This window comes from Ochotona curzoniae, unplaced genomic scaffold (genome assembly GCF_017591425.1).
Source record: "Ochotona curzoniae isolate NIBS_2020 unplaced genomic scaffold, NIBS_Ocur_1.0 scaffold_3208, whole genome shotgun sequence".
NCBI classification, from domain to species: Eukaryota; Metazoa; Chordata; class Mammalia; order Lagomorpha; family Ochotonidae; genus Ochotona; species Ochotona curzoniae.
Genome location: NW_024467106.1, coordinates 28,702,864 through 28,712,167, shown reverse-complemented (window position 1 = coordinate 28,712,167; position 9,304 = coordinate 28,702,864).

The window sequence follows — 9,304 nt, the reverse complement described above, 5'->3', positions numbered from 1 at the left end:
TGGCTGGGTCTGGCACTCTGCCTGCAGGTGAAGCACCCACTGCCCTCAGCCAACTGGGATGTGTGCGCTAAACCTTGACATGTGACATAAATGTCATTGGATGTCACCTGTCTTCAACGTGGCTGGACTTGAACCTGCTGGCTGCTTACTTATTTCTGAAGCTTTGTGCATGATGGAGCAAGCCCCCCAGGCTCTGCTTCATGGCCATGGAAGGGAGCATGAAGTGAACCTGAATGATCCTGCAACCGTGGCCCTGTCCTAATCCCCCAGACTTGGCCCACCCACTGTGCACCCACAGCAGGAATGCAGGGAATGAGACGGTGTGTGAGGCCACTTGACCTTCTGCAGGATGACATGGGGATGGGGGTAGGGAGGGGAACCTTTTAGTGGCAAATGAGTTTTACCTGGATTGAGTAAACACTCTCAAAACCTGCACGTCATTCTCGAATGTTTGCCTCCCTGACCTGTCCTCCATTATTTCCAGTATGTGTGAAACTAGAAAACAATTGGCCAGTTTCTCTCACCATGGTGTTCTCACCATAAGCCCAAATAGTGTCTCACATAGTCTCCTAAGGAACAAGGCTGTTTGCAATCGTGGATGAGTGGAGGGTGGGTGGGTAACGGGGTATCTGAATTAGCAAGAAGGGAGTTTGCCCACCTTCCTGTGAAACAGCTCGAGGATACCCAATACTCAATTTCCCTTCTGTCGCATCTACAGACACACACACAAACACAAAAGGAAAAATCCTTAAACTTGTCAGATGCAGACAAGGTAAGGGAATTGGGAACGTTTCCCTTAAAGCAAATTGAGTTTGAGAGTGCTCAAATGTATTCTGCAGGTTCTAGGGCCAGTCTCCCTGTCCCCCAGCCAAAAGGCATCCCACCATACCACCAGCCACCCTACTCAGACCAGTTCGCAGCCTGTCTGTCTGCGCAGAGTTCACAGAGATAGCCTGGTTTGGGTAAGCTGGCAGCCCAAGCTGCTTACAAGTTTCTATTGAAGTTGAAGTTTAAATAGATTTAACTTGGGGGACGGGAGAACTGGCACAGTGTTATATCCTACTAATCCTCTGCCTGCAATGTCAACATCCCATATGGGTACCAGTTCAAGTCCTGGCTGCTCCACTTCTGATCCAACTCCCTGCAAATGTGTCAGGGAAAGGAGTGAAGGTAGTCCAATTCCTTGGGCCCTTGCACCCATGGGGGAGACCCAGAAGAAGCTCCTGGCTCCCAGCTTTAGAACAACCCAGCTATAGTCATTAGAGCCATTTGAGCAGTGAACCAACCCATGGAAGATCTTTCTCTGTTCCTCTGACTTGAAAATAAAATAAATAAATCTTTAAAAATCAATGCAAGTAATGGAAGTTACTGGAAAAGCATTCTGCTTGGGGGACTGGAAGGAAGGAAGACACGACTCCTTGCTTAGTTCACAACAGGTACAAGAGGTATGTGCAAGGCAGAACTGTGTGTTCGGCATACAGGGTACATAAAATGGAGCTGGAGAATAATTCTGAGGGCAGGGGGAGCCTTGAGAAAGTTCCATGGAAGCTTAGTCAAGAAGGACTCTGATGGGTGCAGAATGAGAAAGGAGTTGAACTTTGAGGTCTGAGGAAACAGAAGATGCATTAACATTGGGAAGCAGGTGGAGGAAGGAGCAAGGAAGGAGCGAGAAAAGGGTACTGGGACCCAGCGGCGCCCCAGGAGATGCTGGAGATCAAAGTGCTGTCTTCTTTCTGCATGCTGAGAGTTTTTCAAGGTATTTAAATGAAGACTGACATCTTCCAAGAGGCTGGCAGCCACAAAGGGCCTGTTATCAACAGAGGAAGTCACATCACAGAGGAAGTGACATCACCAGAGAGGAGGCCAATATCTGAGAGGTATGACATCACTAGAGGGAGTGATATTACAGATGAGTGACATCACCACAGACAGTGACATCTTTACGGGGAGGCAACATTAGAGTGGAGTGACATGGTAAAAGAGACTTGTTAGGGAAAAGATTCTTGCTGCCTTGGAGCTGGGAGGGGAGATGAGCAGATCCACTCAGAGGCACCAGAGCACATCCAAGTGGACCCTGCATGGAAAGCACTGAGGCAAGGCTGGCCCATTTCAGGGCTGCCATGGCTTCTGACTCACAATGGCCTATAAGTGACATGTGACCCAAGGGCACTGGGGTCAATGGCAGTCCTGCCCCCTCACTGGGCCAGGAACGGATGCCGGGTCCATCTGCCAGTGGTGTCTCCCTCTTTGTGACACTCCCCCCCACACACCTCCCCTCTACCTGCAGACTCTGCATTATCAGTTTTCCCAGGAGAAAATTGACAGGATTGTGAGTGTGATAGGTTGGGTAGCACGCCTGCTCACTCAGCCCTCTCCCAGGGAAGGGGGCGATGCATCTCTAAGGTTCCATACTCCAACAGCATCCACACGGCCTCGGCAAGGTCGTACCCCAAGTCTGTTGAGCCTGCAGGCCCAGGCTGCACAGGCATTTCCTGAGAGGGTAGTGGCAAAAGTCGAAGCACCTCCATTTAGAGAGCCATGACTGCTGTGGAAACAGCCTTACATCATCTCCTAAAAGCACATTACCCAAGCCTACCCCAGGTGAACTATCATCAACTAGACTTCAGTGTTACACGTACATTCCTTTGCATATGTCAAGTTAAGATACACATTTTAACTTTCAAAGCATTTCATGATTTGAAAGTGAGAGAGTTCCCATTTACTGGTTCATTCCCAAATGCCTACCACAGCCTGGCAGGGCTGATGCCAAGAGCCCAGAACTCAATCTAGGTCTCCAACATAGGTGGCAGAAACCCAAGTGAGTTATCTTCATGGTCTCCCAGGACCTGCATCAGTAAGAAGCTGGGAGCAGGAACCAGAGCGGTGTGTCTGACTTGAGTACTCTGAGGTGGACAGGTTCCCAACTGCTTGACTCAACATCTGCTCCCAAATTCAGTCTGTCTTATTTTGTTTTAAAGATTTATTTATTTTTATTTGAAGGGTAGATTTACAGGAGAGGAGAGATAGATCTTTCACTCACTGCTTCACCCACCAAATAGCTGCAATAGCCAGAGAAGAGCCAATCCAAAGTCAGAAGCCAGGACCCTCCTCTAGGTCGCCACATGGATGTTGGGTTTGAAGAAGTTGGGCTATTCTCCGCTGCCTTCCAGGCCACAAGCAGGAAGCTGGATCAGAATTGGAGTAGCCACGATAATATCATTGCCCACAGGGGATGTCCGAACTTGAAGGTAGAGGACTAGCCTGTTGGGCCATGGCACTGATCCCATGACCCCAAGATTTAACTTCTTGTTTGGAGATAATTTCAGGTTTACAGGAAAGTTGCAAGATTAGGACAAAGGATTCATAAATACACTGTAAGCATATTCACCAACTATTACCATTTTCATCTCTCTTTGTTTTGCTTCTCTCTAAATGATTTTTTTCCTTCATTTGGGAGCCAACTGCATGGGTCATGCCCTTTAATACCTAAATACTTCAGTGTCTGTCCTGAAAAAAAGGAAACTGTCTTGAGGAATGGAAACCACAGGTACCACCTATGAGACAAGCACCCTGATAAAGTAAGCAGCTAACTTATTGTATTGCAGGTATGCCAAGTTTTCCTAATGATATCCATTCTGATAATGCCCATCCTAGCCAGGAACAAGACAGTGCACCTGCCAGTCACTGGAGAGGGGTTGCCCAGGTACCTCCAGTTTTCCTGTGTGCAGGCCAGGCAATGCTTGCCACACCGAGCTCCATGCTCTGACAGTGAAATGCAGATGTTGACTGTAGGAAGTCCCTGGAGTGGTGAAGGTATCCACCCCCAAGTGGATGCGGATAGAGCAATGACCACATCCACCTTGAGAAAGGACTCATTCCTTTAAGGACCAAAGGAATAACCAGTGTCACGCACAGGATGTGTGGCTGCTGAGTGACCTGCCCATGGTCATAGGATTCCAAGGGCTGTCTGACACTCTTGCCTGTGCACCTTGTGGTATGCCAGCTTGTCTCAATGGGTTACCACCTTATCTATGGAGGGCCATCCACAGGAATCCTTTGCATGCTGTGAAATCCAGTGGATCCCTCACCTCCCAGAGCCTCAGGGAGTGTCCTCAGGAAGCAAGTCCACCCCATGGTCAGCCCTGCTGTCTTGAATGGATCCGATGCAACAAACCACGATGGACTGGCTCATGACCTTATGAACTCCAGAGAGACGCCCATGTCTGTGATGAAGGGTGGCCCGTCTCCTGACTGCATAGTCACTGACAACGATGGGAGAGTCGGTTAGATAAACAGGTGCCATCCCAAACAAAAAGCCCTGTGAGCTCATCGCTTGCTTCTTTATTGTACTGAGAGGCAATTTCCCCACATCCTGCATTTTGAACATGAGCAGACATGTGAAGGAGCCAAGCACATCAGGTTCAAGTCACGCAGACCTCACACCACGCTGGGAAGCAATGGTCCTAAGCCCCACACAGGGGCTGGCCCCACCTCAGTCTGGCTGTGGGGTCTTGGCCACCCACAAAACCTCTGAGCAGCCTGGTTCATCCCATGGTGAAGCCTGCCCCGTAATGGCGCTGTGAGGGTCAATGTCATAACCAAAGGGGTCATGAGATACTAACCCCAACACACAGGTAAAGGCCCTGGTATCGACATTTGTTCAATCCTATGACTTTTATAAAAGTAAATACATTTACTCCGCTTAGGATCACTAATCCCTTGTCCTTGGATACACAGCCCACAGCCAAGAGTTACCATGGAACCCTCAGTGTTACAGGGCTAGCTCTGTAGTACAGTGGGTAGCATCTTACAAGGGCACCAGTTCAAGTCCTGGCTGCTCCACTTCCAATCCAGTTCTCTGCCAATGTGCTTCAAAAGACAACTGAAAGTGGTTCAAAGACTTGGCACCTTGCACTCTCATGGGAGACCCTGATGAAGCTCCTGGCTTCAGCCTGGCCCAGGCAATGGCAGTCATTTGGGGAGTGAATGGGCAGCAATCTATCTCTGTCTCTCTTTGTCTGTAATTCTGCCCTTCAAACAAATAAGTAACTAAATCTTTCCTTTTTAAAAAATCCAGCTTGTAGCATTAGATATTGTAAGTGCTTGAGCCCCAGCCACCCACATGGGAGGCCCAGAAGGAATTCCAACTTTTGGCTTGTGCTTGTGCTAGCGCCAGCAACTGTGACCATTTTTGTAGTCACTGTGGCCATCTCTCTCTCTCTCTTTCTCTCTCTCTATCACTCTACCTTTCAATTAAAATAAATCTTTTAAAATAATAATTGAATTTGTAGGGCCTCAGGTGGCTGCATGCGAACATGAACCTGGGCACCGGGCTCTAACATTCACTGAGTGTGTTTTCTTCGAGGCTGTTATTGGGTCTGGTTTCTCAGAGGAGGAGCAAACAGAGACTCCAAAAGTTAGCCCACCACCCACCACCAGAAGCAATGTTCATCAGGAAGACTGGTAGGCGAGACACCCTGGAGTGTGCAAACATAATTGCTCACAGCCAAAGTCTGGGCTGAAAACCTGTGAGTTCCAGGAGTCCCTGTGCTGGGGAAGACTCAAGTCATTTGGAATTGCTGCCTTGGGGATATGCGCTCTCAATGGACAGAAACAAGCCTGGTGTCTGGTAGAAATTAAGAGGAAAGTACATGACATGGCAGTACAGTTTACAACATCTCTATCAGCAGGTCTCTTCTGAAATGAGAACATCCTTTGCTGGTGGGGATGAGTGGGAACCAAACAAACATCGCGAATGACAGGTGCAAATGTCATACAATATGACAGCTACTCACAGTGGGAGATGTGAAAACTAGACAGGAGTATGGAAAATTGCTTCTTAATTCCATGAGAAGCTACAGGACACTAATAGGCACATACAGACCAAATACTAGTACAGTCCATGGCCATACGCCCAAGAGACTAGAAGGAGTATCAGCGTGCCTTGCTTCTCTCCATTCTCTCTTCCCTTACAGAATCCACATATGAGCAATCTACATATGAGGAAGCATCTGTCTTAAGCAGCTGTCCCTCTAGTTTCTATGTGGCCAGTAGGGGGCAGAGTGGAGGTGCTAACTCAGGAGACACCTGGAGCTGGGGTAGAGAGGACTGGTCCAACCCATGGTTTCGGGACTGACCTACCAAAGAAGCCCCTTCAATGCCAGACCCCAAGAGGGACCAAGGCAGGTGGGGGAACCAGGGCCCACTCTCCCAGGGCTCATGGGAGAAAGAGATGGTCTGTGCCTGAAATGATCAGGGATATCATCTAGCAAGAAGGGGCACTGGGGTCTCCCAGCAGGGGGAGGTCATGTGGCAGGCTGGAGCCAGGCCCCACCAGCTTTGCAGAGCTCACCCCCTAAGTTCCCAGGAATCTCATCTGCCATGCTTAGACGTGGTCATGAAAGCCAAAGCTGACAAACGCACAATTCAGTAACTTAACATTTGAAATCCAAGTCATTCCTTTCTACCCAGAGCTGTGTCCCTGGGTTGTTGATGTCTTGCCCAGGGTCTCTCGTGACACATGTTCAGCGACATCTTGTTGGTAGCTGAAGACTGGCTGCAGTGGGAGTATTTGCATCATGGAAATAGGCAAGCACTGTACCCGTCAGGACTTGACTGTGGATTCTGCTGGTCTTGTAAGGAGTGTGGATTCTGGGCTTAAAGAGTAGGGAAAAGCCAAGTCTGTCACATCTCCAGACACATGTGGAGCCAGCTGCCTCCACTCCAGCCTGGCTGGCTCCTTGGCTGACGTGGCCACCAGCTCCTCCACTCTACCCAACTTCTCAATGCCAGGGAATTCTCATGTTTAGCTGATTATCTGATTCAGCCAAAATGCTGCCTAGGTCATTCACGTTCCACAAATGTCCTCATTTCCCAGCTCCAATCCCCCATTTTATCCTTCCTTGTGAGTATAAATGCAAATACCAACTAACATGTACTGAAGACTTAAGCCCTGTGATGTGAGTGGCTTCTCTGCCACCTCCTACAGTAGCCAGCGTTGATGTGATGCTGTCACTGATGACAGAATTACGGAGAGTGGGTTTCACAAGGGACAGCAGTCCTGAAGTGACAGCTATCTAGATTTACAATAAGGAATATTGTGTATTATCCTGTATAAGTTGTATGCTCCATGTCCTTGGTATCAGGAAAATGTATGCACTTGTAAGCCTACATGTGCACCTGTCCTTATGGGAGGAGGGCTGCTCAACACTAACCCACACACCTTGGGAAGCAGAGTCAGGAAGGGGTTGTATGGGTTTACAAATGGGTTCTGTAGCAGAGTCACACCTCAGGTGATAGCCATCCTTTCCTGGGGACCAGCAAGCACGCTACCCTGGATGCCCTGGCCCAGACAGCTTTCAGGAACAAGGAGGAGGCTGGGGCAGGGACACTGCATGAGCATAGCTTGAGGCCACGCTGAGCCAGATCATTCTAGAAGGAAATGCCTGGGAGTATCAGGAAAGCTGTGACAACCCGGGCCCTCAAAGCATCGCAGGGGTAGAGAGAGCAAGGGCCAAGGGAACCCAAAGATCCCTCCGCACAATGTCGGCCCTCAAGGACACAGCCCAGGACTCAAGGTCAAGCCCAGGAAGAGGTGATGGGGCAGGCAGGACACACACTTCAGGCCCATGTGATATGTTTCTGCCTGATCCGCCATTACTTGAATTCTAATGAAATAGCAAACTCCAGAAGCTTTCTGCCTCCACTGCAAGTGCAATCTCTCGTCCCCCTGAACTGTGATTTGCCCACTGTTCACTTTTCTCCTATGTTTTTGAATCTTCTATATTTCAAGTCAGGTTTCTCTTTTCAATCCTTCAACTTACTTACTTTATTCTCTCTTCTTTTAAAAAAAATGTATTTATTTGAAAAGCAAATTTTATGGAAGGAGAAGGGGAGACACAGAGAGAAATCTTCTGTCCACTTGTTTACTGCCTAAATGGCTACAACAGCCAGAGCTGAGCCAATCCAAAGTCAGGAGCTTTGAGCTTCTTCCTGGTCTCCTATATAGGTACAGGGTCCCAAGGCTTTGGGCCGTCATCCACTGCCATCCCAGGCTACAAGCAGGGAGCTGGATGGGAAGTGGAGCAGCTAGGACACCAACCAGAGCCCATATGGGATGCCAGCACCACGACAGATAATTAGCCTACTATGCCGCCATGCCAGCCAACCCCTCTTATTTTTGTTCTTGATATAACTGTATCTTACGTTCTTTCCCCTAATTATTCATACGGTTGGCTTATTTTTTTTATAACATTTTTCAAAGAACTTGCATCTTGCTGATTATCTGTACTGATTTTGGGTTTTGTCTTATTCCTATTTTGATCTTTTATGCTGAATTTTACCAATTTCTTCCTTCTATTGGGTTTATTTTCTTCTTTTTCTATGCTCCTGGATTAAAAGCTTACTTGGTCCCACTCTTTTTCTTTACAGTTTCTCTCTTTAAAAAAAACATTATTTTAGTTTATTTTATTTTGATTTATTTTTTATTGGAAAGTCTAATATGCAGAGAGGAGGAGAGACAGAGAGGAAGATCTTCCATCCATTGATTCACTCCCCTAGTGATCATAACAGCTGGAGCTGCACTGATCCGAAGTCAGGAGCCAGGAGCTTCTTCTGGGTCTCCCACGCGGATGCAGGGTTCCAAAGCTTTGGGCCGTCCTCCACTGCCTTCCCAGGCCACAAGCACGGGGCTGGATGGGAAGCTGGGCCACCAGGATTAGAACCGGCACCCATATGGGGTCCCAGCATGTGCAAGGTGAGGACTTCAGTTGCTAAGCCACTGTGCTGGACCCTGTAGTTTTTCTTTTAATAATAACAATTAAAGCTATAAATTTTCCTCTGAATACTGCATTGGTGACATCTCAAAACCCTGACATCCACTCATTCAACAAATATTTTTTCAGCTGCTTTCTTTAGTACTGTTGACAAAGACTATGTGTATTTAGGACATATAATGTGATGGTTTGACATGTGTACCTTGTGAAATGATTAGCACAATATCAAACTAATTGACATATACAGCAGCTGACACTGTTAGCTTGTGTGTTCATGTGTGTGTTGTTGAGAACTCTTGAAATCTCCACTAGCACATTTCAAGTACACATCCTTATTACCCAGTCACCATGCTGTATATTAGGTCTCCTGCACTCACTCATTTTATAACTAAAGCTTCATATCCTTTGACGAATAGACCAATAGTATCTTCCTGTTTCCCTCACTCCCCTCCAAGACCCTGGTAACTTCCACTTTATTGTATTACTATGAGCTCAGCTTTTTTTTTTTAACATACATACAGCTCAATAAA